The sequence below is a fragment of the Choloepus didactylus genome, chromosome 11 (genome assembly GCF_015220235.1).
Source record: "Choloepus didactylus isolate mChoDid1 chromosome 11, mChoDid1.pri, whole genome shotgun sequence".
In the NCBI taxonomy this organism is placed as follows: Eukaryota; Metazoa; Chordata; class Mammalia; order Pilosa; family Megalonychidae; genus Choloepus; species Choloepus didactylus.
Genome location: NC_051317.1, coordinates 1,942,808 through 1,968,106, shown reverse-complemented (window position 1 = coordinate 1,968,106; position 25,299 = coordinate 1,942,808). Strand labels below are relative to the sequence as shown.

Sequence of the window (25,299 nt, the reverse complement as noted above, 5' to 3'; positions counted from 1 at the left end):
CAACTCTAAGGCCATAAAAGTGTCCAAACTAAGGCATTAACAATAGGATACCTTCACTGAAGAAAGACTGATGGCATCTAGGGCTCTTCTGTCACATGGAAAAGCACATGGCCAGAGTTTGCTGGGCCTCTCCCAGGGTTAGCTTCTAGTTTCCATTGCTTTCTCCAAAATGTCTCTGGGCTTCTATCTTAGCATCTCTCTCCCTCTCTCTCAGCTCCCAGGGCATTTCCAAGTATCTAGGGTCCTCTCTTAGCTTCTCCAGGGCAAACTCTAGATTTCTTCTCTTAGCTTCTCTCCAAACATCTTGCTGTCTGCATCTCCAAGCATCTGGGTCTGTGTCAGCTCTGAGCTCTCTCTCTCCCCCGAGCTCTCTTAAGGACTCCAGTAAACTAATTAAGACCCACCTTGAATGGGTGGGGTCCCATCTCCATGGAAATAATCTAATCAAAGTTCCAACCCACAATTGGGTGGGTCACATCTTCATGGAAGCAACCTATTCAAAAGATCCCACCCACATAGGTCTGCCCCCACAAGAGTAGATTAAAAGAACATGGTCTTTTATGGGGTACATAATAGATTCAAGCCAGCACAGAATCTATAAGGATCGAATTTGGGGACCAAATTCCAGGACAGAAATGATATGTCATAGAAGAGGAAGACAGCAGCTTGTTAACAATCTCTAGTCCTGCTCTAGACCGGATTTAAACCTGGGGTGGGGAGGTGGGGAGGAGAAAGAGCACACTGTAGGTAAATGCTGAGAGAGCTCTTTCACACGATAGCTTGTGGGACTTGGAGCATAAGTAGGGCCACTTTTGGACCCAGCTGACAAAGTGGGCCTCTCCACTTCCACTTAACTTGCCTTTGGTGTGCTAAGAACTAAGGGATCACGTGGTGCTCTAGCCCTGGGGAGTTGCCCCACCACGCCCCCCCATCCCCAGACAGGAAATCTGCATCATTGCTAAGGGCAGCTGCAGCAGAGGTAGTGGCGGCGGGCATGGGGGGGCGACACTGCTCTCTCAGTGTCCTGCAGGAAACGTAGGTTAGTGGTGTGCTGGAGTTGGCTGACACTGGTTTTGTGAGAGCCATTGCAAGTCAGTTGTCAAACCACTGGTAGGTGGAAATCAGCCAGGATGGGGGTTACACTGCAGCAATCGACAAATAGTATAGATCAGGGCTTGTGTGTTTTGGAGAGCTGGTTTACCAGGCCTGCACGTTAGAGGGCACGCTCAAATTAGGAGAGTCCAGGAGGTTGGAGGAGAGAATTGGAAAGAGTGGCCTGAGGACACCCCACAGGGAGGGATTCGGGAGTGAATACGCAAGTCATTCTCCTGGACTGGTCACCTGGTCTCCCTTGGCAGAATCCAACTGGTAGATCAAGGAGCTAGTTGATGGAGTCCCTGTGGTCAGCTTTGGAAAGAGATCAAGCTAGAGAAGTGTGGAGGTGTGTCTGGAGGAGCACATGCAACGTTTCAGTCCATCTGTCCCTGAATCTTTTGGGCAGGAGAACCAACAAGCAGGACAGGTCCAAGAGGGCCTGAGTACATGGAGAACTCCCTGCAAGCTCCCAAAAATGTCCATGGGGATCTGAAAGGTATGCAGGTGGTGTAACCAAGAAGTTAAGAGCTCACAAGTGATTATGACTACTGAATCATTACATACATGCTTTTTTTACTTTTATATATTGTAGAATAGCCAAGAGTAAATACCTGGATCTACCGAAACTTGCTGAGCTGTAACCCAGGTGCCTTGATCTTTGGTAATGATTGTATGTTTACCTGATTGTAAAAGCCTTGTGATAACTCATGACTGGTTGTGCCAGTTTGGATATATTGTGTTTCCCATAAAACCATGATCTTTTAATCTAATCTTATGGGATATTTGGATTGGGTTGTTTCCATGGAGATGTGACTCCTCCAACTGTAGGTGATACTTTTGATCAGATTATTTCCATGGAGTTGTGACCCTGCCCATTCATCCTGGGCCTCGATTAGTTTAGTGGAGGCCCAGACTGCTGCTGACGCTTTGGAGACGCTAGCCCAGAGTTTGCTGGAGAAACTGAGACAAGCCCAGAGACATTTTGGAGAAAGCCATTTTGAAACACATCCTGGGAGCAAAGGACCAGCAGACACCAGCCACCTATCTTCCCAGCTAACAGAGGATGTCCGGACACCATCGGCCGTTCTCCAGTGAAGGTACCCTATTGTTGATGCCTTAGTTTGGGCACTTTTATGGCCTTAGGACCGAACTTTGTAACCGAATTAAACCCCCTTTATAAAAGCCAATCCATTTCTGGTGTTTTGCATAATGGCAGCATTAGCAAACCGGAACACTGGTCCTGCTTGTGCCCCTTATTCTGTTTCACAACTTTGAATTCTTGTGATCACTAGATAGTCCCTTAATGTTTATTTATTTATGAACTGAGTCAGCACAGAACTAACCTACCCCAATTCCTAAGCTATCTTACTAGGTGAAGCTGTATCTAACCAAAATTGGCCCACCCAACCTGTGCAGTAGCTTAAATCTTAACCTATAAGTGACCTATACCTTATTAAAATACTAATAATCATGCCCATCATCACGTTAATTCTGCCATTTCCTTACATATGTTCTGTGACTAGGCATGTAATTGATCTGCTCATGCTCAATAATTAGATCACCCCTAACTTATTCAGCGTGAAGCATTGTGCTCATTGTACTAAAACCTGCGCATCTTTTGATACTATAAAGCTATCACAGTTACTGCAGTTCAGGGAGATAGACTTTAGGCACGTAGACCATCTGTTCTCCTTGTTTCACAATATTGCTTAGCTATAAATGCTTTCTCCCTTTGAAACCCTAGTGTCTCAGGAATTGGTCATTTATGGGTTTTTGATTGTTACCAGTGGCACACCAAAACGAATGTTACTCATTTGTAACCTCAGGCTGTTGAGACCTGGTGAAACTCAGGTTGTGAAAACAAGGTTTCATTAAATATTTTTGCATAACATTTTTGTACATTTCTGATTATTTCCCTAGAATAAATATCTCCAAGTAAAAATGCTTGGGAAAAGAATTTCTACATTTTTAAGATCTTTGATACATATTACACACTTATTTTCTAGAACATATGTACCAATTTACACACCCATGATCAATGTATGAAAGGAGCAGATTCCACATATCTTCACTAATACTTGGCACCATTAAATTGAGAAATATTTGTCTATTGTCTAGTGAAAAATCTTCTATGCCAGTTTTTATTTGTTTTCCTTAAATTACTGCTAGGATCAAACAGTTCTTTGTTTGCTTATTGGAAGCAATATATTTTTGGCCTAAATTTCCTTTTTTTAAAAGATTCAAAGGAAGACACTTATGCAAACAGTTTGCACAGTGCCTGACACATAGCAAGCTCTCAGAACAGTTGGTTTATCATTCATTCATTCATTCACTCTGTCATTCAATGTGTGTTTATTGCACATATAATGTGTGGATCAGGAGTGAACAAGAAGTCTTTCCAGGACCTCTTCTGACCCTTCTCTTCTCTGGCAAGATTCAGGGTCCCAATAATCACCAACTGCTCCCAGTGATACCCGGCAGGACGAGGAACCAAGGGCTGCAATGTGCTCCCTCCCCAACCCCTACCAGCCTCTCATCATGGAGAGGGCCTCGGTACTGTAAATGAGTTATTCCGACCCCTTTGCTGGGTCATTGACTGCCAACTCTCAAAGGGCCCTTGGAGATCATCTAGGCTTACAACTTTGTGTGTCTGTAATGCTTCCACTTACCAAGAAATGTAAGCAAGTTATAGAGAATTTGGAAAGTAAAGAAAAGAAAAGAAAAAAAAAATGCAAAGTCCAACATCCAGAGAAAACCACTGTTAAAATATTAAATATTGGTGGATTACATTCTAAAGATAGAGAGAAATGCTTTAGAAAGATAAATGTAGAAGATAGTATGATTTTAAATATTATTTATAATATTATTTAACAGTGTCAATTCTTGTTTTAAAAAGAAACACTTTCCCATTTATGTCGTATTAGTTTACAAAAAAATGTTTCATGGGTCTATAATAGTCCATCATTTAGAGGTGCCTTAATGCATTTATTTCCTCTCATGACCCATTTAGGCTGTTTGCAAGTTTTGCTACTATAAACTATTCTTCAGTAATGATCTTTGTCAATGAGTCTTTGCTTACCTCTCTGATAATATCCATTAGACAGATTCCTAAAAGTAGTGAACAAAGTCAAAGGATATTAGCCTTTTTAAAGGTTTCAGTCCTTTCTCTTTTCCTGGAAGCACAGAATCAGAAAGGATATGCACCTCCCTTTTATGGGTGAGTTAGCTGAGCTCAGAGAGGTGAAGTGACTTACCCAAAGCCACATAGCTTTGTTGGAGCAGGATTGGAACCCAGACCTGTATCTACAGCCTTTTGTGAGTGTCAGAACCCAGCCTGGAGCCCATTTTATAGAGAACCCCAGGCTCTGTCCTTGCCTTACTCCTCTTCTAATGACAAGAACTCTCAGTTACTAAGTACAAAGAGTGTGCCCAGCACTGTACTAAGCACTAAGAATATATTATCTCAGTTGGTCCTGACCCCTTGAAATAAGTATTGTCCTCAATTCATAGAGAGAGAGATGGAAGGTCACAAGCTGGTAACTAACAGTGCAGAGACAGCTAGCTCTTCCTTCTTGTCTGACTCCAGAGAACAGTGGTCTGTTCTGGTTTGCTAATGCTGCCATTGTGCCAAAGCCCAGAAATGGATTGGCTTTTATAAAGGGGATTTATTAAGTTACAAATGTACAGTTCTAAGACCAAACTAAGAGGATACCATCACTGAAGAATGGCCGGTGGCATCCGGAACACCTCTGTCAGCTGGGAAGCCAGGTGGCTGGTGTCTGCTGGTCCTCTGCTCCCAGGATGTGTTTCAAAATCACTTTCTCCAAAATGTCTCTCTCAGCTGCTCTGCTCTCCTTCTGTCTGTGAGCTCTCTTGAATAGGACTCCAGCGATTTAATTAAGACCTACCCTGAATGAGTGGGATCCGTATCTCTATGGAAATAATTTAATCAGAGTTCTCACCCACAGTTAAGTGTTACATCTCTATGGAAACATTCAATCAAAAGTTTTCACCCAACAAGATTGGATAAAAGATCATGACTTTTTGTGGGGGACATAATGTATCCAAAAGATCACATGGTCCAATAGAACTTTCTGCAGCAATGAAAGTGTACTATAAATCTGGGCTGTCCAATACAATAGCCGCTAGCCAAATGTGGTTATTGAGCCCTTGACATGTAGGTGGTGAGACTGAAGAACAAAATGCTTAATGCTATTTCATTTTAATTGATTCAAATTTGAATTGCCACGAGTGGCTAGTGGCCACTATATCGGACAGATAGCTACAGAGCCTTAAACCACTGCCCCTCGGTTGCTTCTCCATGACCTTTATGTTTGCCACATCACAGCTTCTCTCAAGCAGGTCCCAGGAGGGCTCTCAAGCTGGCGTTTGGCTTGGGACAGCCTTCCCTGCCCCCCACCCCCTCAACAACCTTCCACAGGGACTCACCCCGAGCCGGCCCTGGACTCGAGAAGGAGCTGAGGAAGTCATCCCTGGGGCCTGAAGCTCATTCTTCAGCTCCCCACAGGGCGGGCAGCCCCAACAGCTGCCTCTTGCAGGCATTTAAAAAGAGATACTGCAGAGAGTGGCTTTTTAATCCCTTTTGTTACACTTTAATGAAAATGTATCCATAAATAATAAGCTCGCTCCAGCAAAGCTCGGGGTCTGTGTTTACTCTTGGTGTGAGTATCTTGATGAGCTGAGCTAGAATCTTCTTCTGGGGGTTGGCGAGGTAGATTTGACGGGTGCCTTCTCTCAGGGGGATGCCATTGCCCAGAAGATCCTGTCTCTAGGGAAAGATGTGTAGAGGGGCTCATGGGATGATTGCGTTTTTAAATTCACCATCTACTGATGACTCTTTCACACCAGACCCTGTGCTGGGCTCTGTGCCTACCTCATTGTATTCGTCTCCTAAGGCTGCCATCCAAATGACCACAAACTGGTTGACTTAAAGTAACTGAAATTTATTCTCTCACCTTTCTGGGGGCCAGAAGTCCAAAATCGAGGTGTCAGTGCTTACTAGAGGTGCTAAGGAAGAGTTCGCCACTGCCTCTTCCAGCTTCTGCTGCTTCTTGGCAATCCCTGGCTTCCTCCGATGCCTGCTTCCATCTTCAGGTGGCTTCCTCTGGGTGCCTCTGGCTTTGCCTCTTCTGTTTTAATTAGGACACTTGGCATTGGATTTAGAACCCACCTGGGTAATCCAGCACACTCTCATCTCAAGATCATTGATTACATCTGCAAAGACCCTTTTTCAAAAAAGTTCACGTTCATAGGTTCCAGGGATTTGGATGTGGTTGTATCTTTGGGGTGAGGGTAGGGGACCATCATCCAACCCAGCACGCTCACCTTTTTAATCGACATACAATCCTGAGAGGAAGGGAGGAAGGGAATTAGCTGGGATGGCTTACTGCTGTAACCGTCTGAGATTTTAATGGCTCTCCACAATATCACAATATCAGTGCATTGCTCCCTCACAGGCAGTGCCGCCTGGAGGCTCCTGGATGGTCAATTCTCCTCGGGGTGCTCGCTAGGAGACCCAGGCACCCCCCATTGTGTGGCTCCACCAGGCTGTGACCCTGAGGTTGCCCTGAGTCATCCAGGTGGTAGACGGGAGCACAGAGAGAATGTGATGATTGAGTGCCTGAGATTTACTTAACTGCCTTGGCTTGGAAACAACATGCACTACTTATGCCCACGGCCCATCTGCAGAAACCAGTCACTTGCTCCCGCCAGCCCCGGGGGTGGGGTGGGGTCTCTGGATGGGCAGATGATCTCAGCACAAGCACCATGCTGAGGGGGCATCAGCCTTCTTTGGCCAGCTGGCCTCGATGGCCGCATAATGTTTATTCATTTATTCCTTCATTCATCTAATGCATTCTTTCAGTCGTGCTTTAGGAGAGGAATTTGAGGCTCAGAAAAAGTTAAATCATTTGGCTATGGTCACAGACTATCTAATACATAATTCAACACATATTTATTAAGAGTCAACTGGGTTAGGTGCCCTTCTCTCGTGTGGGTCTGTTCTATCATTGAACCTAACACACATTTATCTGTGTATGTGTGCCAGGAAGAAGAGTGATAAGATTTATTTATGTGGATGTCCCTACTCCTTCACCACCCCCAAAGAGCACTTGTCCTTGACTTTCAGATTGACCTCTCCTCTCTGGAGAATGGGTAGAGAGAGAAGTCAGACAGATAGGAGGCAAAGAGTCAACATAGAGCTGAGACTTGGAAAGGGTGAGTAGCAGAAAGAGAGAGAGAAAATCCTTGTGGACCAGGTGTCCTAGAAAATTTCTCCAGTTTGACACCTGAGGGGATTGGGAGGGGCTTCAGTTAGGAAAAATTCAGGAGGGGAAAAGTTTGAAAAACGTTAACTGTGAATTACGAATGTGATCTATTATGTGCTTAAAGGTAAATGGTGATTTTTTTGTCTTTAATTTTTTTAAAATTCCTTTTGTTTGCTGAATTGCAATTCTTGACTGCAATTCCACATGGAGAGACTGGGCTATGGTTCATGGGACCACAGGTTCCCATTAGCCTGGGCAGCCTCTGCTTACTGCAGGCATCTTCTTTCACTGTCGAACATAGCCCAGTTTGAATCCCACTTCTAGGTATATGCCCCAAAGAAATGAAAGCAGAGACTCGAACAGATATTTGCACACTGATGTCCATAGCTGCATTATTGATAATAGCCCAAAGGCGGACACAACCCAACTGTCCGTCAACAGATGAATGGATAAACACCCGTTTGTACCCACCATGGGCAATTATTCAGCCGTAATAAGGACTGAAGTTCTGATGCATGCAACTGCATGGATGAATCTTGAAGACAGCATGTTGAATGAAATAAGCCAGACACAACAGGATAAATATTGTATGATCCCGCTGATATGAAACACCTACAAGAAGCAAACTTCAGACAGAGAGTAGTTTATAGGTTACCAGGGGTGGAAGGTGGGGCAGAAAGAGGGAGTTATAGCTTAACTATAACTAGTTAACACTACTGAACATGTACACTTGAATGCAGTTAAAATGGGAAACTTTTGAGTTGTACATTTATTACTACTATAAAAGCTTAAAAAAAAAGTGACCCACTTTGAACAATAAAGTATGCCGTCAGCCTAACTATGGGGGATGCTGGATTTTGAGCTAATTACGTTTGGCGAGCCTGATGCAATCTCACCCACAAGGCCAAGTACTCCTCCAGGGAAGAAAATGTGCCTGGTTCATGTCCAAATGGCCAGACCTAACTCAGGCCTGGCATGTAGTAGCTGCCCAAGAGATGAATGCAGGAGCTGAGCTGGAGCTGGAGTGCAGATTTTATGCTCTAAATGCCAGGCTCTTCTGCTACTCCGGCCCTGGTTACTGAGCTCTCCAAACACAGGGAAACCATTAAAGGGTAGGTGGTGGCATGGGACTGCACTGGATGGATGGGGAGTGCCCTAGGGATTCAGAGAAGGGAGATGCGTGTGGCTGCAGAGGACACCAGAGAACAGTTTCCAGGCTTCTCTCTGCAGACCTACCTGGGAGAGGCTGAGTGAGCCTGGGGACAGCCCTCCAGAGCCCACCATCCCAGTCCTACATGGAAGGACAAAGCCCAAGTCTCCTCCTACATCTGTTGTATGTCAGGGTTTGATAATGAGGTCCTAACACCATAATATAGAGAGGGCTCAGTTGGAGCTCGCCAGAGAGGAAAAGTAAGCTTCCACTTTTACTTTTTTAAACATGCATTTATTTTATTAAATAAAATTATTAAATAAAATTTTATAAATAAAATTATAAAATAGTTGAAGCAAAGTCTTAAAAATTTGAAACAAATAACAAAAAAATCATCTATAATCCTGTATTTTACAAATCTACCATTTTCATTTTATAATATTTACTTCTGATATTTTGTTTTCTTTTTTAATCATATTTTTTGTAGAATATAACATATATACACAGAAGTGATAACTGTCCAAGTCCAATTTAACAATTAGTTAGAGAGCAATTTTCAAAGAATGTTATGGGTTATAGTTCCACAGTTTCAGTTATTTCCTTACTGTGAAACATAACATATATACAAAAAGGGGATAGCTTTCAAATTACAACCTAACAAACAGCTATAGAACAAACTTCAAAGGCTGCTATAAGTTACAGTTTCACCATTTCAATTCCTTCCTTCCAGCTATTCCAATACACCAGCAACCAAGAAAAAGAAAATTATATAGAGATTAAGTATTCATACTCCTTCATTAAATCTCATCTTGTCTGTTGCTACCCATTCCGCTAGTGTAAACACTTTCCCGAACTTCGGGGATGTCTATGCAGTGACCCATCCCAAAACTTAGTAGCCACAATGGCTCATGATTCTCCTGGGTGTATCTTCTGGGACGGGCTGGGCTCAGCTGATCTCGGCTGGCTCACTCATGCATCTGCAGTTGGCATTGGATGGCCTCATCCATGTCTGGTGGCTGCAGGCTGTCAGCTGAGGTCACAGGGCTGTGGCTGGACCATGTGTTTCTCAGCAGTCTGAACAAGGCTGGTCACATGACGCCATGTTCCAAGAGTAGTAGGAGAGCTGAGGCTGCAAGACTCCTTGAGGCCCAGGCTTGGAATGTCTACTGTGTCACTTGCACCATATTCTATTGGTCAAAGTAGATCACAAGTCCAGCCCAGATTCAAAGGGTTAAAAAGATTACCTCCTGATGGAGGGTCTACAAAGTATTATGGCCATTTTTGCAATCTACCACAATTGCACAAAGTTTTGTAGTCTTCTATTTTTTAATTTATTACTGTATTATGAGCATTTTCCCTTATTAATACAAAGTCTTCCTGGGAGTATTGTTACTGTCTGCATAATGGTTAGAAGCTAGATAGACTCTAATTTACTTAACCATCTCCCAATTGTTAGACATAAGGATGACTTCCAGTTCTCCCAGCTACAAATAAGGTTGCACAGAACATCTTTATGCAGATAGTTATTTCTGTAATTTTCACTGTTTCTTTGGAATAGATTCTCAGAAGTGGAACAAAAAAAAGTACTGATGGTTTTTAATATTCTTGGTATATATTGCCAAATGGCACTGCAAAGGAAATGTGCTGGTTTACCTCCAACCATGGGGAGAACAGGGATTTTCAGTAGCAGCCGGATGCAAGCAATCCTGACAGAACTCCTGGCTTTGCTTGGCGCCTCTTGCTGTCTTGGTGCCCCAGGCCAGGGAGCTGTAATTAAGCACAGGCTGGTCAGGACCTTACTTGGGCAAAAATGTTGGCATCTGTGGTCAGTGTTCTCAGAGCATCAACCTTGCCGTAGGTAACAGTCGACCGAGGCCCCTGAGCTCTCTTACCTCTTGTCTGTTGGGGACTGGATAATGTGTCCCCTGGACCAGGATCTGTGACTGCCTTATCCCTGAGCAATGGAGCAGGTGGGAGGGAAAACAGTGGGAGGGCTCTGGGTTACCCTCGGGCAGCATTTGTTTATGAAGTCCCTGCTCTGAGTTCCGAGGGATCCTGGCTGAAAGCCCATGTGACTCTCAGCACCCAGTCTGGTCCCACGTCCCAATGGAGAGCTGAGGCTCTGATGCCGCTCTCCTCCCCATTTCCCCTGGGCTGAACCTGCCAGCAATGACACCCTCTTCCACTTCCTCAAAACTTATCTGTCTCCTCTGTTACTTCCTCAGATCCCTGTGCTTTTAAAACACCAGCTAACTGATTGGGTAAATGATTGTGTTCGTGGTTATTATGTTTTCCTTCTAATAACAAACTAATAGCTTCATCAGAGACCTGTAAATGATATGGCTGTACCGAGAAGGTATTGCAGGCAGCATTATCAATAAATCACTAGAAGAAAGATTTGGGAGTAAGGGTCAAAATTTTCACAGAATGCATGGATCCAGAATACGAAAGGGCTCTCTTGAGCTCAAAGGGCCTGGGCCCCTGCCAGAGGGCATATAAGGGAAGAGTAAGTTTTGAGAGAGTGGGGGTGTGCAAAGTGCTTGAGAGCACAGGGTCTGGAGTTTAACACACCCAGGTTCAGATTTCCACTCCATCCAGTACTTACTCTGTAAATACGGCCAATTTAACCCACCTCTTTGTGCCTTAGTTTTCCCACCTTTAAAATAGACATCATGAACCTTTAAGGGTTATTATGAGGAATTTCAGCAATAAACGGCAGGTAGTAATAATTGCACCTAGTGAATAAAGACAGTGACTTGACGCAAAGAGGGAAGCGGCTTGCCCGAGCTACCATGGCTTGGAAGTTGGTTCATTGGGACCAGAAGCAGAAAGCTGGCCCCATAGCCAAAGAAGCTGCTTCTCCCTCCTCCCACATCATCTTTGTTGTCTTCTTCCTGATTCCAGGTAAAGACCCCACAGCTTTAGGCTCCTCCTTCATTGGGAGGACTGAGCCTCCGTGTGGCCTTCAGTATCTGGACACACCTGCTTCCTGGTATTGCTTGGAGAGCCCCAGGCCCCCTGCATGCATGGGGTCCCACAGCAGATGGGGGGAGGCTCCTGGTGCCCAAGTCTAGGGAACAACAGCAGAGGGTCTCAGGGCTGGAGATCCCAAATAAAAACCCCAAGAGATGCAGGGACATCAGCTTACTTACCCCGTGCCCACCACTACTTGAAATAATCCATCTGCTTTTCAAGAAAAAACAGAACATATTGTTCTCCTACCTGCCCACAAGATGCTCAACGTATGAAACGATCCTGGTGCCTGGAGATGAATTTGAGGCTGTTTGAAGCAGCCTCGGGTCTGAGGGTTTGCATGGCGGGAAGCAGCCCTTTGCTTGTCTGCACCATAGACCAGCTAATGGCAGTGAAGAGACAGGAGGTTGTGTGGTTAATGGGGGAAGCAGCAGGCACTGTTGCTAAGGGCTCCAGGGCTGAGTCAGTTTCCCCTTCATGATCTGTAATGAGAGAGATGAGATTTGCAGGTGCTTCACCACAACTGAAGTGGGTGCAGTTGAGATAAATGGGAGGAATATTTATAGCTCTAAGAAAGGGTGGGAATTTAGAAAGAAAGGGTAGGGATAATACCACATTTTGTTTATCTTCTCCAATCAATGGGTTTAACCAAAAGATAATTTTTTTAAAAACTACAGTGTGCCAGTTTGGCTATATTATGTCCCTCAAGAAAAAGCCATGATCTTTTAATCCAATCTTGTGGGGTATCTGGATTAAGCTGTTTCCATGGAGATGTGATACACCCAACTGTGGATAATACCTTTTGATTAGATTATTTGCATGGAGGTGTGGCCCCAACCATTCAGCATGAGTCTTGATTAGTTTACTAGACCTTATTACAGCTTGCTGCTGCAGAAGGAGCTTGCTGCTGCAGCCAAGAGAGACATTTGGGAGACGGCCATTGAAAGCAGACTTTTGCTAGTCAGGAGAAACTAAGGAACACCTAGAAACTAAGAGAAACTAAGAGAACACCCTCAGATGCTTAGAGAGAAATGTCCTGGGAGAAAGCCATTTTGAATCCAGAACCCCAGAGCAGACGCCAGCCACGTGCCTTCCCAGCGGACAGAGGTGTTCCGGATGCCATCAGGGTTCTCCAGTGAAAGTATCCTACTGTTGATGCCTTTGTTTGGACACTTTTATGGCCTTAGGACTATAACGTTGTAACCAAATAAACCCCCTTTATAAAAGCCAATCCTTTTCTAGTGTTTTGCATGATGGCAGCATTAGCAAACTGGAACACATGGAAAGACAGGAAATTTAAAAATTGCCCATAAGCCCACTTCTTGAACACAACTCTCATCCTATTTGTGAGTTCTTTTCTAGGTTTTTGTCCCTCACTTTTTTTCTCCTGCAGTTTATCCTTTGCAAAGCTCTTTCCCATACTACCATTTTCCTGTCCCAGTGAGAGAACTAGTACAAGTATCAGCTTCTCCTTTAAACAGGTGGACAAATGGAGGCCCAGCTAGGAGAGGAGCCATGTCCCAGCTAAGACATGATGGAGCCAGACTTGAACCCATGCTGTCCCACACTCCAGGGCCAGTGGCCAAAGCCCTTGGATATTAGCAGATCACTTTGCATACACCATCCTATACATAAGCTTCACAACTCTGCCATCAGTGCTGTCATTATCCCCATTTTACAGAGGAAGAGATCGAGACTCTGCCCTGGGAAGTAACTTGCTCTACATCACACAGCTAGGAAGGGTATAGCAGGGATTCGGACTCAGCCTGACCTGGATCCAGGGGCCAGGCTCTTACACCTGCAAGATGAGCTCCATATGCCTTTCCATGATCTGCAAGGCCCTGCATGCCCTGGCCCTTGACCACAGTTTCCCGTATTGCTCAATCTACCCACTGGGCCCTTCTACACTCAGACTGAACTTGCAGTTCCTCCAGCGCCCCATTCTCTAGTCCAGTGTCTAGGCTTTTGCTAATACTGTTCACCTCTGCCTTAGCTTAAAAGCCACTTCCTCCAGGCAGCCTTCTCTCACCACTCCCCAGCAGAAGGGTGTCTCCTCTGTGCTCTCATAGCACTTGCAGTTCCCCTACCAGAGCTATGCCTCAGCTGCATTGAAACTGCTGGTTTCATGGCCCCCATAATAGACTGGGAGATTCCTGGGGACGGGGACCATGTCTGCTTTTCCCTTATATCACTTTCAGCCCCTGGCATAGTTCCTGGTGCACAGTAGGGATTCAGCAACTATTGTTGGTGGAATGGATGATTCCATCTGGCCAGATGGCACTGGGGGAGTGGCGTTGGGCAACAACCTCCTCCCCTCTCTGCAGGCCCCTTCATGACTGGGTGCCAGGGTGGACACAGTCCTGGGGGCAGGAGGCAGCTCTGTCTTCCACCCCGGCACCCACCCACCCACTTCCCATCTTCTCTTTTTCCCCTTCAGTCTCCTGCCAAGATATCAAGACCCTCTTCTAAGCTGCCTCCCCCAATGCCTCCTTGTCTGCCCCAGCCCTGAGTAATTCCTCTCTCTCCAACTCATGACTGCCAAAGACTTTTCTGAAGAGCCCCAGTCCTACATCAGATGGTTCCTTGGTCAAAAGTCTTTGTAAAACCCTCCCTAATAGCACATTTCTTTGATTTCCACATATCAATGTTTTGGAAAGTAGCAGGTATCTTACATTCAATATATACATTTAATATAGAAATGTGTTTTCTTTCAGGGAAAGTAGTTATTAAATAAATGATGCACCTCACAATTGATGGCATCTTGTAATTGAAGAGATGCAGTGTATGCTGCCCTCATGCAGATGAAGAGTGTAAAGGTCCTGAGAAGTCCTGCAGTAAAGAAACAAAATTAACGTTGCTTAGCCCAATGTTTCATAAATGAACGTGACTGCTGAATATTTTTTAAAAGACATATTAACACTCCAGGAAATTACATTTCTAGAAAACACACTTTGGAAAGCATGGCACTCTAGTATCTATAATTCAGGGAGTACAATTTAGGATCCACCTTGTGCTATTTCTCTCATTTCACGTTTGCTAATCTTGCCCTCCCACTTAGACCACATACCCCCTGAGAGCAAAGCCAACACTTCATAGAAAACACAGAAAGGGTGAGTGGTCTCACTGAAAATGCATCAACTTCTTGCTCTGGCTCCCGTCATGTCATAGTGGATTCAAGGGTGCAAATTACCTGGTTGCTCAAAACCCCACCTCACAATCTGGCACCTTAATTAGGGCGGTAAGCCTCAAAAAGCAGGACCTGGGTTTAAATTCCAACTTGTTCAGCTGTATGAATTAAGGAAAATCATTTAATCTTTCTGAGCCTCAGTTTCTCCATCTGTGAAATGGGAGAATAATAGTTTCTAGCTGTTAGGACAGTTCAGAAGATTAAGGGAGAAAATAAAGGAAGAGCAATCAGTACAGACCTGGTATGTGATAGGAATTCTATTGCTAGTTGTTGTGGTTATAGTTATCTTGAAATCCTCTAGCAGTCAATGGTGGACAGTTATTAATTGGAGGAGGAAATTGTGAGATGAAAGATGGTTACTGGATGATGGGAAGAAATTAGAATTATTAAGCTGGCAGAGAACAACTTTATAGAAGAATTATTGGCTCGTGGAGGCCTCAATTAGATGGAGCAGGGGCGTTGAAGGGAGATGAGTTGCTTGACTCGGAGCTCATTACTTATGGTGGAATCTCCTGGGCTCAGCCAGACCCTGCTCTGCAATCTGCTCTCATCAAACGCTGACTGAAGGAGCACTTTGTAACAAAACTCAATAGGAGCCAAGTGTCTGCAATTTCTGAGAGTGTGAGCAGAATTATCCTGCACCCCAAACATGGAGGGTGTAGAAAATGTCCCATCAGGACTGCATTTGCCCCAGCCATTCCCTGGACCCTGCAGTGTATGTCAGGCAAAGGGAAAGTTATCGAAATCCCCAAAGTATTTCTACCCTTCTCCAGCCAGGCAGAAAATAATCGGCATTTCTCCCTCCCTCCCTCCTTCCCTCCTTCCCTCCCTCCCTTCCTTCCTTCCTTCCTTTCCTTCTTTCTCTTTCTTTTTTTCTTTCGTAGTCCTTACTGGTGTAAAGGAAAATTGAACATTAAATGCAATGGTTTCTTGAAGAATGCTCTCTCGGCTATCTCCACAGCCCTTGTCAAAAAATCTCAGTTGAAAAGGAAAAAGAAAGCACAGAAAAAGAGAAGCAGAGTGGAGGCCCAGTCAGGCTGTGGGTCTCTTTGGGTGAGCATTTTAAACAAAAAGGAAGTGACAGAGGGAAGTCCGGCAGCCGGGAACCATTTCACCCTGCACATCTGAGCGCTGAGAGACTCTGAGCCTTCCGTCACCAGGGGCACAGCCCCAAGCACCACAGCTCAGCTCTGCTTTCCTCAGGAAACAATTTCCCCCTCTCATTTCTCTAGATGGTCGGCTGCAGGCCTGGGGGTGGGGGAGAGTGAGGGGGGAGCCGGGGGGAGAGATGGTCTTGCATCCCCTCTGTTGGAGATGGAATTATGTTCCCCACGAAACACTTAATCTTAACCCACATTCCTGTGGGTATGAGCTGATTTGTAGACTTTGAAGATGTTATTTGGACTTTGAAGATGTTATTATCATTTTATTTAGTAGTAGATCCCTTTTAGATGAGGCCGAATTAAATCAGGGTGGGTCTTCCTTTGTATGGCTGGATGCCTTATAAAGAGAGGACATTTGGCTATAGCCACTCAGAAGAAGCCAAGGAGGAGAGCGAGATTGCCATACTACAGAGGACAGCCTTCACCAAAACTCTACCAAAACTGAGAGAAAGCATGGCCTTGTCAACAGCCTGGGTTTGGACTTCTGGCCTGCCAAACTGTGAGTCAATAAATGCTTGTGGTAGAAGCCAACCCACTGTATGATATTTGTCACAGCAGCTTTGACAAACTAAGACATCATCTATGTTAGGCATCTGTGCTGGTTTGAATCTAGTATGTACCCCACAAAAGCCATGTCCTTTTAATCCAATCCTGTGGGTGCAGACTTATCATGGGTGAGATCTTCTGATCAGGTTGTTCCCATTGAGATGTGGCCCACCCATTTGTGGGTGGGACCTTATGATTAGATTATTTACATGGAGATGTGACCCCACCCATTCAAGGTGGTTTTTAATTAGTTTACTGGAGTCCTTAAGAGAGCTCAGGGAGGGAGAGAATGCTCAGAGCTGACACAGACCCAGATGCTTGGAGATGCAGTCAGAAATAACCCGGGAGATGCTAAGCAAGGACTCACAGAAATAGCCAAAACCTGGAGGAAGCCAAGAGAAGCCAAGAGATGAAGCCAAGAGTTTGCCCTGGAGAAGCTAAGAGAGGACACACAGACACTTAGAGAGAGAAAGCCACTGGAATCAGAAGCTGAAAGCAATGCAACCCAGGAGCAAAGGACCAGCAGATGCCAGCCACATGCCTTACCAGCTGACAGAGGTGTTCCAGACACCATCAGCCTTTCTTCAGTTAAGGCATCTCTTGCAATGCCTTAACTGAGACATTTTCATGGCCCCACAACTGTACATTTGTAAACTAATAAACCCCCATTGTAAAAGCCAATACTTTCTGGTATTTTGCATTCTGGCAGCTTTAGCAAATGAGAACAGCACCTAACATACCCCATTCTTCATGCTCATCTGATCAATAAGGCATCCAAAGTCACACAGACAGCAGCAGGAGTTGGAACCGGGACACAAACACTGGTGTGCTGGTGACCCAGGTCTCTGAGCTGTCTCCTGAGATTGAAATCTCAGACTCGACCGTGTCATTCACTGCCCTTCTTAGATTGAAGTGGGTTCCTGGCCCACACAAATCCATAAGGAGACCTGCCTTCAGGGTCTTGGTACCCCCCAAAAGTTGCCCCCAGTGCTAGGATACACAGTAGGGGTTTTGGTTTACTAAAGCTGCCAGAATGCAATATACCAAAAATGGGTTGGCCTTTACAATGGAATTTATTAGGTTGCAATTTTGCAGTTCTAGGGCCATGAAAATGTCCAAATTAAGGCATCATGAGATAGATACCGTCTCTGAAGAAAGGCCAATGGCACCCGGGGTTCCTGTCACATGGGAAAGCATATGGCCAGAGTCTGCTGGCCTCTCCCAGGGTTAGCTTCTGGTTTCCTTTGCTTTCTCCAAAATGTCTCTGGGCTTCTGTCTCAGCTTCTCTCTCAGCTCCTGTGGGTCCTCCTTGCTTCTCCCGGGAGCAAACTCTGGATTACATATCTTAGCTTCTCTCAGCTGTCTCCAAAATGTCTCTGACTTTTATCCTCTCATAAAGGACTCCAGCAAGGGAATTAAGACCCACCTTGAATGGGCAAGTCACCTTCCATGGACACAGCCAAATCAAAAGATCTCACCCACAATAGGTCTGCCCCCACAAGAATGGATTAAAGGAACATGGCTTTTCTGGGATACGAAACGGATTCAAACCATTGTTGGTGAAAGTTAGTGTTCCTGAACATAACTGAATTGCTGCTCTCAGCAAACCAGCAAGGCAGACGTCACTTCCCCATCCCCCAGTTTTGCTCTCAGCTCCAGTTACTCAGGGACAAATAGCTTTCCATGAGTGAGCTCAGTAAGGGGCAGGGTCATGTAGCAGATCTGCACACAGACTCCAGAGCCAGTCTGGTTCAGAGCCCAACTCTGCCAGTGGGGACCCCATATGTGTGGGTGGGTGGGTTATGCCCCACACAAGGCTCCTGGGCAAGAGAGCAAGAGGGGCTGGAATCTAGCCTGAACCCCTCTCACTACACAGTGGGCTCTGGGGCCTCCAATCCAAGAAAAGGATGTCATGCCAATTCTACAAAGGTTTCTTAGGGACCAGCCATGGTCCTTTCTGTCACATAGGAGCTAGATTATTTGGTTGAGTTGTGTAGTGTGTTGAATTTTGTACCCAAAGGATATGTCCACCTGCAACCTCAGAATGTGACTTTATTTGGAATAAGCGTCTTTGTACATGTCATTAAGGTAAGGATCTCTAGATGAAATCTTTCTGGATGAGGGCTGGCCCTAAATCCAATGACCAGTCCTTATAAAAGAAAAAGGGGGAAAAGACGCAGAGATGCAGAGAGAAAAAGGTGGTGTAAAGACAAAGACCGAGACTGGAGTGAAACAGCTCCAAGCCAAGGAGGCCAAGGGCTTCTGGCAACACCTGAAGCTGGGAGAAGGGTGTGGAATGGATTCTCCCTCCGAGCCTCCATAGGGGACCACCCCTGCCCACACATTCAGTGTGGACTCTTGGTCTCCAGGACTGAGGGAGAACAAACTTCCATTGTTTCCATTGTTGTGTTACTTTGTTATGACAGCTCTAGGAAATGAATACAAGCTGCTTACTCTCATGGTGCCTGTTCTAGTTTGCTAATGCTGCTGTTATGCAAAATACCAGAAATGGATTGGCTTTTATAAAGCGTGTTTATTAGGTTACAAATTTACAATTCTAAGGCCATAAAAGTGTTCAAACTAAGACATCAACAAGAGGATACCTTCACTGAAGAAAGGCCAACAGCATCTGGAACACCTCTGTCAGCTGGGAAGGCACATGGCTGGCGTCTGCTGGTCCTTTGCTCCTGGGTTGTGTTTCAAAATGGCTTTCTCCAAAATGTCTCTGGGTTTCTGTCTCTCTTAGCTTCTCTCTCAGCTCCTGTGCATCCTTGGTTGTTCTCCCAGGGCATTTCTCTCTAAGCATCTGAGGGTCCTCTCTTAGCTTCTCTGAGGCAAACTCTGGGCTTCATCTCTTAGCTTAGCATCTCCAAACCTCCTTCAGTCTGCATCTCCAAGCATCTGGGTCTATGTCAGCTCTTAGCTTCTCCCGGGGGCAAACTCTGGATTACAGATCCTTAGCTTCTCTCCAAAATGTCTCTCTCAGCTGCTCTGAGCTCCTTTTTTCCATGAGCTCTCTTAAAGGACTCCAGTAATCTAATCAAGACTTACCCTGAATGGGTGGGGTCACACCTCCATGGAAATAATTTAATCAAAGTCTCACCCACAGTTGGATGAGTCACATCTTCATGGAAACACTCATCCAAAGGTTCCACCCAATAAGATTTCATTAAAAGATCATGGCTCTTCTGGGTTCCATAACAGTTTCAAACTGGCACAGTGCCTCATTATCTTCCCCTATCCATGGGAAAAATAATAGATCTCTTATATGGGATACTATGAGGGCTAAAGCACTTAGCATCTGAAGCACAGCAAATGCCCAAAGGCATGGAGTAAGTATCAAAAGATGAGCTATTATTATTTAATCATCTTTTTTTAAAGGACAGTTTTCCAGCTCTCCATTTCTCAATTCTGAGCCTCAGCATGAGCACCTAGGAACCCGAGCAAAGCCCGTGGGGGGGCCCCCCGCACACCCTTCTCCTCCATCCCGGAGCCTCCTCTGGCCTCTTCCTCCAGCCTAAGAGGGGTCTGTCTGAGTCTTTCCACCTGGAGGACTGCAGTCTGTCTTTCCTGCACCCTGAAATGGAATATGAAAACTGGCATTTATTTATTTTTAGCTCATCTCTTGCTTTGGACCAATTAAAATAAAGGGATTTTAATAGGCCCCACGGAAAGGAACTGAGCTGTTTCCCCAGGCTGAGTGCTGAACCCAGAGGTCAGGCGGGGTTAATAAGGATGGCTATAAATACAAACAATGGCCCACATCTCCGTGGGCAAAGTGCTTCAGTGTGGGAGAAAGGGAGAAAATTAAATTATAATGGAAAATATAAATTATTCGGATATGGAAAAACAGGAGAAACCTAATGGAGTCTGAGCGAATGGGTCAGAAGCTGCATAAAGAGGCTGGGGATGGCCAGGATACAGGGCCCTATAGAGGCAGGCAGCTCCTGAGTCGGGTTTTGTTGTGCTTATTCATGTTCCATTAGTGAACTTTTAGTTCTATTCTCCTGGGATGGGAGACGATTTTATTTGCCAGACTCTCTCAAAGAAAATGTGGGTGCGTGGGGGATGGGCCGGGGCAGTGCGGGATGCTGCCGGTTGGCTCCCCACCCCTTTACTGCCCAAGCCAGGAATAAAGGGGCCTCCTGGTCTCTGAGAAGAAGAAAGAAGTCGAGTAAAGAAGAAATATCCCAAGGAACAATGAGCAGAATGAGTGCACCCCAGGACCAGAGTGGCTGCTCCAGTAACAGAGAACCTCTTCTGAGGTGTTGTGATACACGGAGGCAACTAGAGCTTGCCATTGGTGGAGTTCTCCAGGCCGAAAAGCAAATTAAAGATAACTCGCGAGAGGTCAAAGCTCAGATTCAAAGCTGCATAAGCCATCACCCGGAATGCCTTCGAAGCCGTGAGGTGTGGCTGTATGAACAGGCAGATCTCATCTATCAGCTTAAAGAGGAGACACTTCAGCAGCAAGCCCAGCAGCCCCACTAGCTATTGGGCCAGTTCAGTTGTCTTATTCATCGACTGGAGCGCACCCAAAACAAAGAGCTAGCCAATCAAGTCGCTGTGTGTCTGGAGACCCTCAAACCCAAAGATTCCACTGTCCTGCTCTTTGACACAGATACAACTGCTCTGTGCAAACCATCACCACATTTGGGTCCCTCAAGACCATCCAAATCCCTGAGCACCTGATGACTCATGCTGGTTCATCAAATATCAGGCCCTTGCTGGAGAAAATAGGTTATATCCCAATGCCAGAGCAGGAGTCATCATCCAGCACCACGGCTGTCCCCCTCAGCAATTGTCTCCTCGGAAGCAAACCCAGAAATGGTCACCAGTCTCCTCACATGCCCAGCGCCAACCCCCAGGACAGGCTCTCCCCACAGCAGACCTTGGAGAATAGTCAAACTGCTCCCAGAGCCTGCAATTTCTTCAGTAACTTCTGGGGCAACCTAAAGGGCTTGGGAAACTGGCTCCTCAAGAATCAGCAGCAAGAAGTTCCTGAAAAACCAAGTAACAAAAGCGTAACAGCTATTCTACTGCCAGTTCTTTCTCCACTGAAGTTGAAAAAGTCAGCAACCTAGAGCTTCTTGATGAAGATGAGATGGACCTTTCTGATTGTTTGGTGACTCCCCAGGGACCCTGTAAGCTGGAGAAGCTGGAGAGTGGTAGCTGTGAAACCAGTAAGAAGTTTAAGCTCTTGTTGCAGATTTTCCAGAAATCCTATAGTGTGAGTGATTGGCTTGTCAAGCATGATTCCTGTACCAATTGTCAGGGCAACCAGCCCAAAGATGTGCAGATTGAAAGAAAACCTGGGCAATCTGAAGTGCCTGAATGACCACTTAGAGCCCAAGAAACCACTATCCACCCCCAGCAAGATTACTGAGGATTGGCTTGTCCAGACACATACAGAAACGTATAAAGTAGAGGAGGTGTGCAAAGCCAATGAGCCCTGCACAAGTTTTTCAGAGCGTGTGTGTGATGAGAATTGTGAGAAGGAAGTTCTGTGTAAGTGGCTTCTGAATAAAGAAGGAATGGATAAAAATGGGATGCCTGAGCCTGAGAAGCTTAAAGATTCCCTGAATATGTGGCTCTGTCCTTCTAGAAAAGAGGCAACAGAACAGGCTAAGGCACCAAAAGGCAATGGAACCTTTTAGAATTGCTGATTCCTTTCAAATCATAAGGAATAGTCCCTTGTCAGAATGGCTCATCAGATCTTCTTGCAAAGAAGGAAGTCTCAAGGAAGTGCCTAGTACCCAGTACAGAGTTGCCCAGGAAGTAGTATCCCCAGGCAAACAAATGTTTGTGAGTCCCACAGCTGCTTCCTGGTATCCTTTTAATACAGCTGACTGGGTCTTGCTAGGAAAGAATACAGGAAATTTCAGCCAGTTCTCCTGTGGAGAAGACAAGTGGCTACTTCGAAAGAAGTATTACTGACTTCTCCCCTACAAGAGGAACGTAAATTTCCCCCAGATTGTTATGGCCTCCCAGCAGTTTGTGATCTCTTTGCCTGTATGCAGCTTAAAGTTGATAAAGAAAAGTGGTTGTGCTGGACTCCACTACAGTTGTGAAGTATGGAATACTAAGAGTCGAGCAACTTTTCTACAGATCATTGCACATCCATGAACCGAGTGACTGCGGCTTGCTTGCCAAATCATTGCTTCTGCATTTGACCAGTCAGCTTCTTTCCTTTCCTGCCTAATTTTGAACTAGTGAAGTCTTCAAATTATGAGTTACCATATAAAAGAAAAAGGCTGTTTGTTAAATTGATGCTGAGGTGATTTAGTTCCTTCTTACAGAGGTATTATTTAATTCACTCCTACAGTAGAAACACAGCATCTTGTTGGATAGGTCTTTTTCCTAAGCTTCCTTAGACTGGGTTGTTACTAGAAGTACATTAAAGCACTGTAGTTTTAAAAATGAAAAAAAAAAAAAAAAGAAAATGTGGATGGTCACCCACGGAACAAAAGTTTACTGAACATCCTCTCTTTCCCAGACCTCCACAGACAATGGCAATTGGGAAGGAAACAAAGCCTGCTCACTATTTTTCATAGCACCCTCCTCAAATCCATATAAATGTGATTTTGACCCTCAAAGATGAGATGCAAAGAGGGAAAGGACACTGCCCAAGGTCAAACAACCAGCACATGGCAGAACAGCATTAAAACTCATGGGTTTGTGACTTTGAAGACCACCTTCTCATCCACTCTGCAAACAGCTGTTCTGATAGAGGCCAGCATGGGAAGCATGGGAAGGAAAATGTGTGTGTGTGTGTGCACATAGGCATACATGTAGGGGATGCATAAGTATTCCTGGAAGGCTTTCGGGTGGAGGTGATATCTGGCAGCATCCTACAGGGAAGGCCTTGAGTGCCAGGCTGAGAAATTTGGATTTTATCCAGTGTTTTGCTAAGCAGAGGTGAGGCAAGATCATATCAATATTCAATAAGCAGCTACTATGTGCAAGATAATATACAAAGCACAGGGAGGCTGGCAAAGATTTCAAAGAAGATGTAGCCCCTGCCATCTTCAAGCTTTGGTCTAGTTGGAGAAGTGAAACACTTATCTATTAAAAAATAATTAATGACAGTGTCAATAAAATAATGCCAAGTGCCAAATGGAAAGCAGAGACCACGCACTGTAGGTCAGAGGAGGCACTGGCTGGGGTAGTCAAGGAAAGTTTCAGGGTAGGTGGGATCCCCCTGAGTTGGAGGGGTTCATTGGGAGAAGTGGGAAAGCACCAGAGAGAGTGTGACTTGAGGCCTGGGGCCCAGTCTTCCCCCATTTTGGGGACCCCAGTGCTTAGCTATCCGTAGCAGGTGACGATGTGTGCTTGTTGGATGAGCAAACATAGAAACCAGTAAAAATAAAGGACTGATGGTTGAGAAGGAAGGAGTGACTTAGGGACTGTGGGTTATGGGGACGCCTGGCCACTGAGGGAGTAGCTCGAACCAGCCCCCACCAAGTGCAGTTTCATTGACATGTGGCCCCACTGATCCAATTAGCTTCCTATGGTTATCAGCTCTAGTTTTTCCAGGGCCAGGAACAGTCTAGGCCCTCGGGCAATGTCCGATGAAGAAGCAGAGTTACACTATGCTAGAGGAGCAGCAGGGGAAAAGGTGGGAGAAGTCCATTGGAGGCAGTTCTGGGGAGCCTTGAACACCTTGCCAAAAAGTTTAGCTTTACCTGAGGACAAGAGACAGCCACTGAGTTTGCTGCACATTCAAGGAGCAGGAGGTAAACAATTTTAGGAAGCTGAATTTGGTATTCTAAGCAAAATGCTTAGGGGGTTAAAAGTAAAGAGGAAAACATTGTAGGAAAGGGTTTCAGAAGGGTATTCCCACTATTTAAAATGTGCATACCCTTTCATCCAGCAATTTGACTTCTGGACATTTTTCCCAAAGAGATCACTGAACAAGTGCAAAATAAGTAAGTAAGTAAGTAAGTAAATGAATAAATAAATAAATCTTCCCATAGATCAGGGCCATGTTGTCTAGTTTAGAGAAAACTGGACTGTAGCTCCCCATAGAGGTCAACTGTAGAGTGGGCGAGGCTGCTCCAGGAGCCAGGCACCCTGCTTTTCTCTATAGGCTCTCACCCCAGGGCCCTTGCACCTGCTTTTGACCCATCCATTCCCATGGCTCATGCCTTCTGTCTTTGCTCAAACGTCACCTTCTCAGTGAAACCCTCCCTGATCATCCTATTTAAATTTTCCTCTGCCTCCCATTTTCTTGCTCCTCACCCTTGCCAACCCTCCCCGCTGCTTTATTTCCTCCCAGCACCTAGCACCATCTGAAATGCTCTACATTTCACTTATTTATTTTATCATTTGTCTCCACCAGCCCCATCCGCACGCCCACCAGAATGTAAACTGCACAGGGGCAGGGATTTTATCTCTTTTGCTCACTGCTGTATCCCCCATACCTAGAGCAGGGCCCAGCACGTAGCAAGCGCTCAGTGAAGATTTGTTTGAATGGCTGGGGGTGAGAGTGGGGTGGATCTGTGAGTGTGTGGCCCACACATGCGCTAAGCTGGAGCACCTGGAAAGCAGACCAGTGCAGAACCCCCTCCACCTTGCAGGCCCTGTCGATCAACTGCACAGGGGTCTTGGCAGACAAAAGCTGGCCTGGGAACGCCAGGGTCCGATTGGCTGGGGTCAGGAGGCAGTGCTGTCACAGTCACTTTCAGATTAATCACGCCTGGCCTCGGCACTCGGTGGGGTCGTTTCCTGTCATAATGAAACCTTTCTAAACATAGCTACACACAATTAAAATGTCATGGTGCTTTCACTGCAGCTGTGTTGTCCTAAGGACTTCTGGCCTTAAGGCAGAAGAGATGGACTCACTTCCCAAAGGTCTACCCACAGCTCTCCCCTGGGCAAGGCCCATCAGTTCTATGA

At 45.5% G+C, this 25,299-nt stretch overlaps 1 protein-coding gene and 1 pseudogene across 1 annotated transcript in view; both read left to right on the top strand.

Annotated features, from left to right (window-relative positions):
• KCNIP1 (potassium voltage-gated channel interacting protein 1) overlaps nt 1-25,299 on the top strand; it is a 424,587-nt gene that overhangs the window by 37,856 nt on the left and 361,432 nt on the right. The window lies entirely within an intron of this gene.
• Nucleotides 20,611-22,472, top strand: LOC119506170 (annotated as a pseudogene).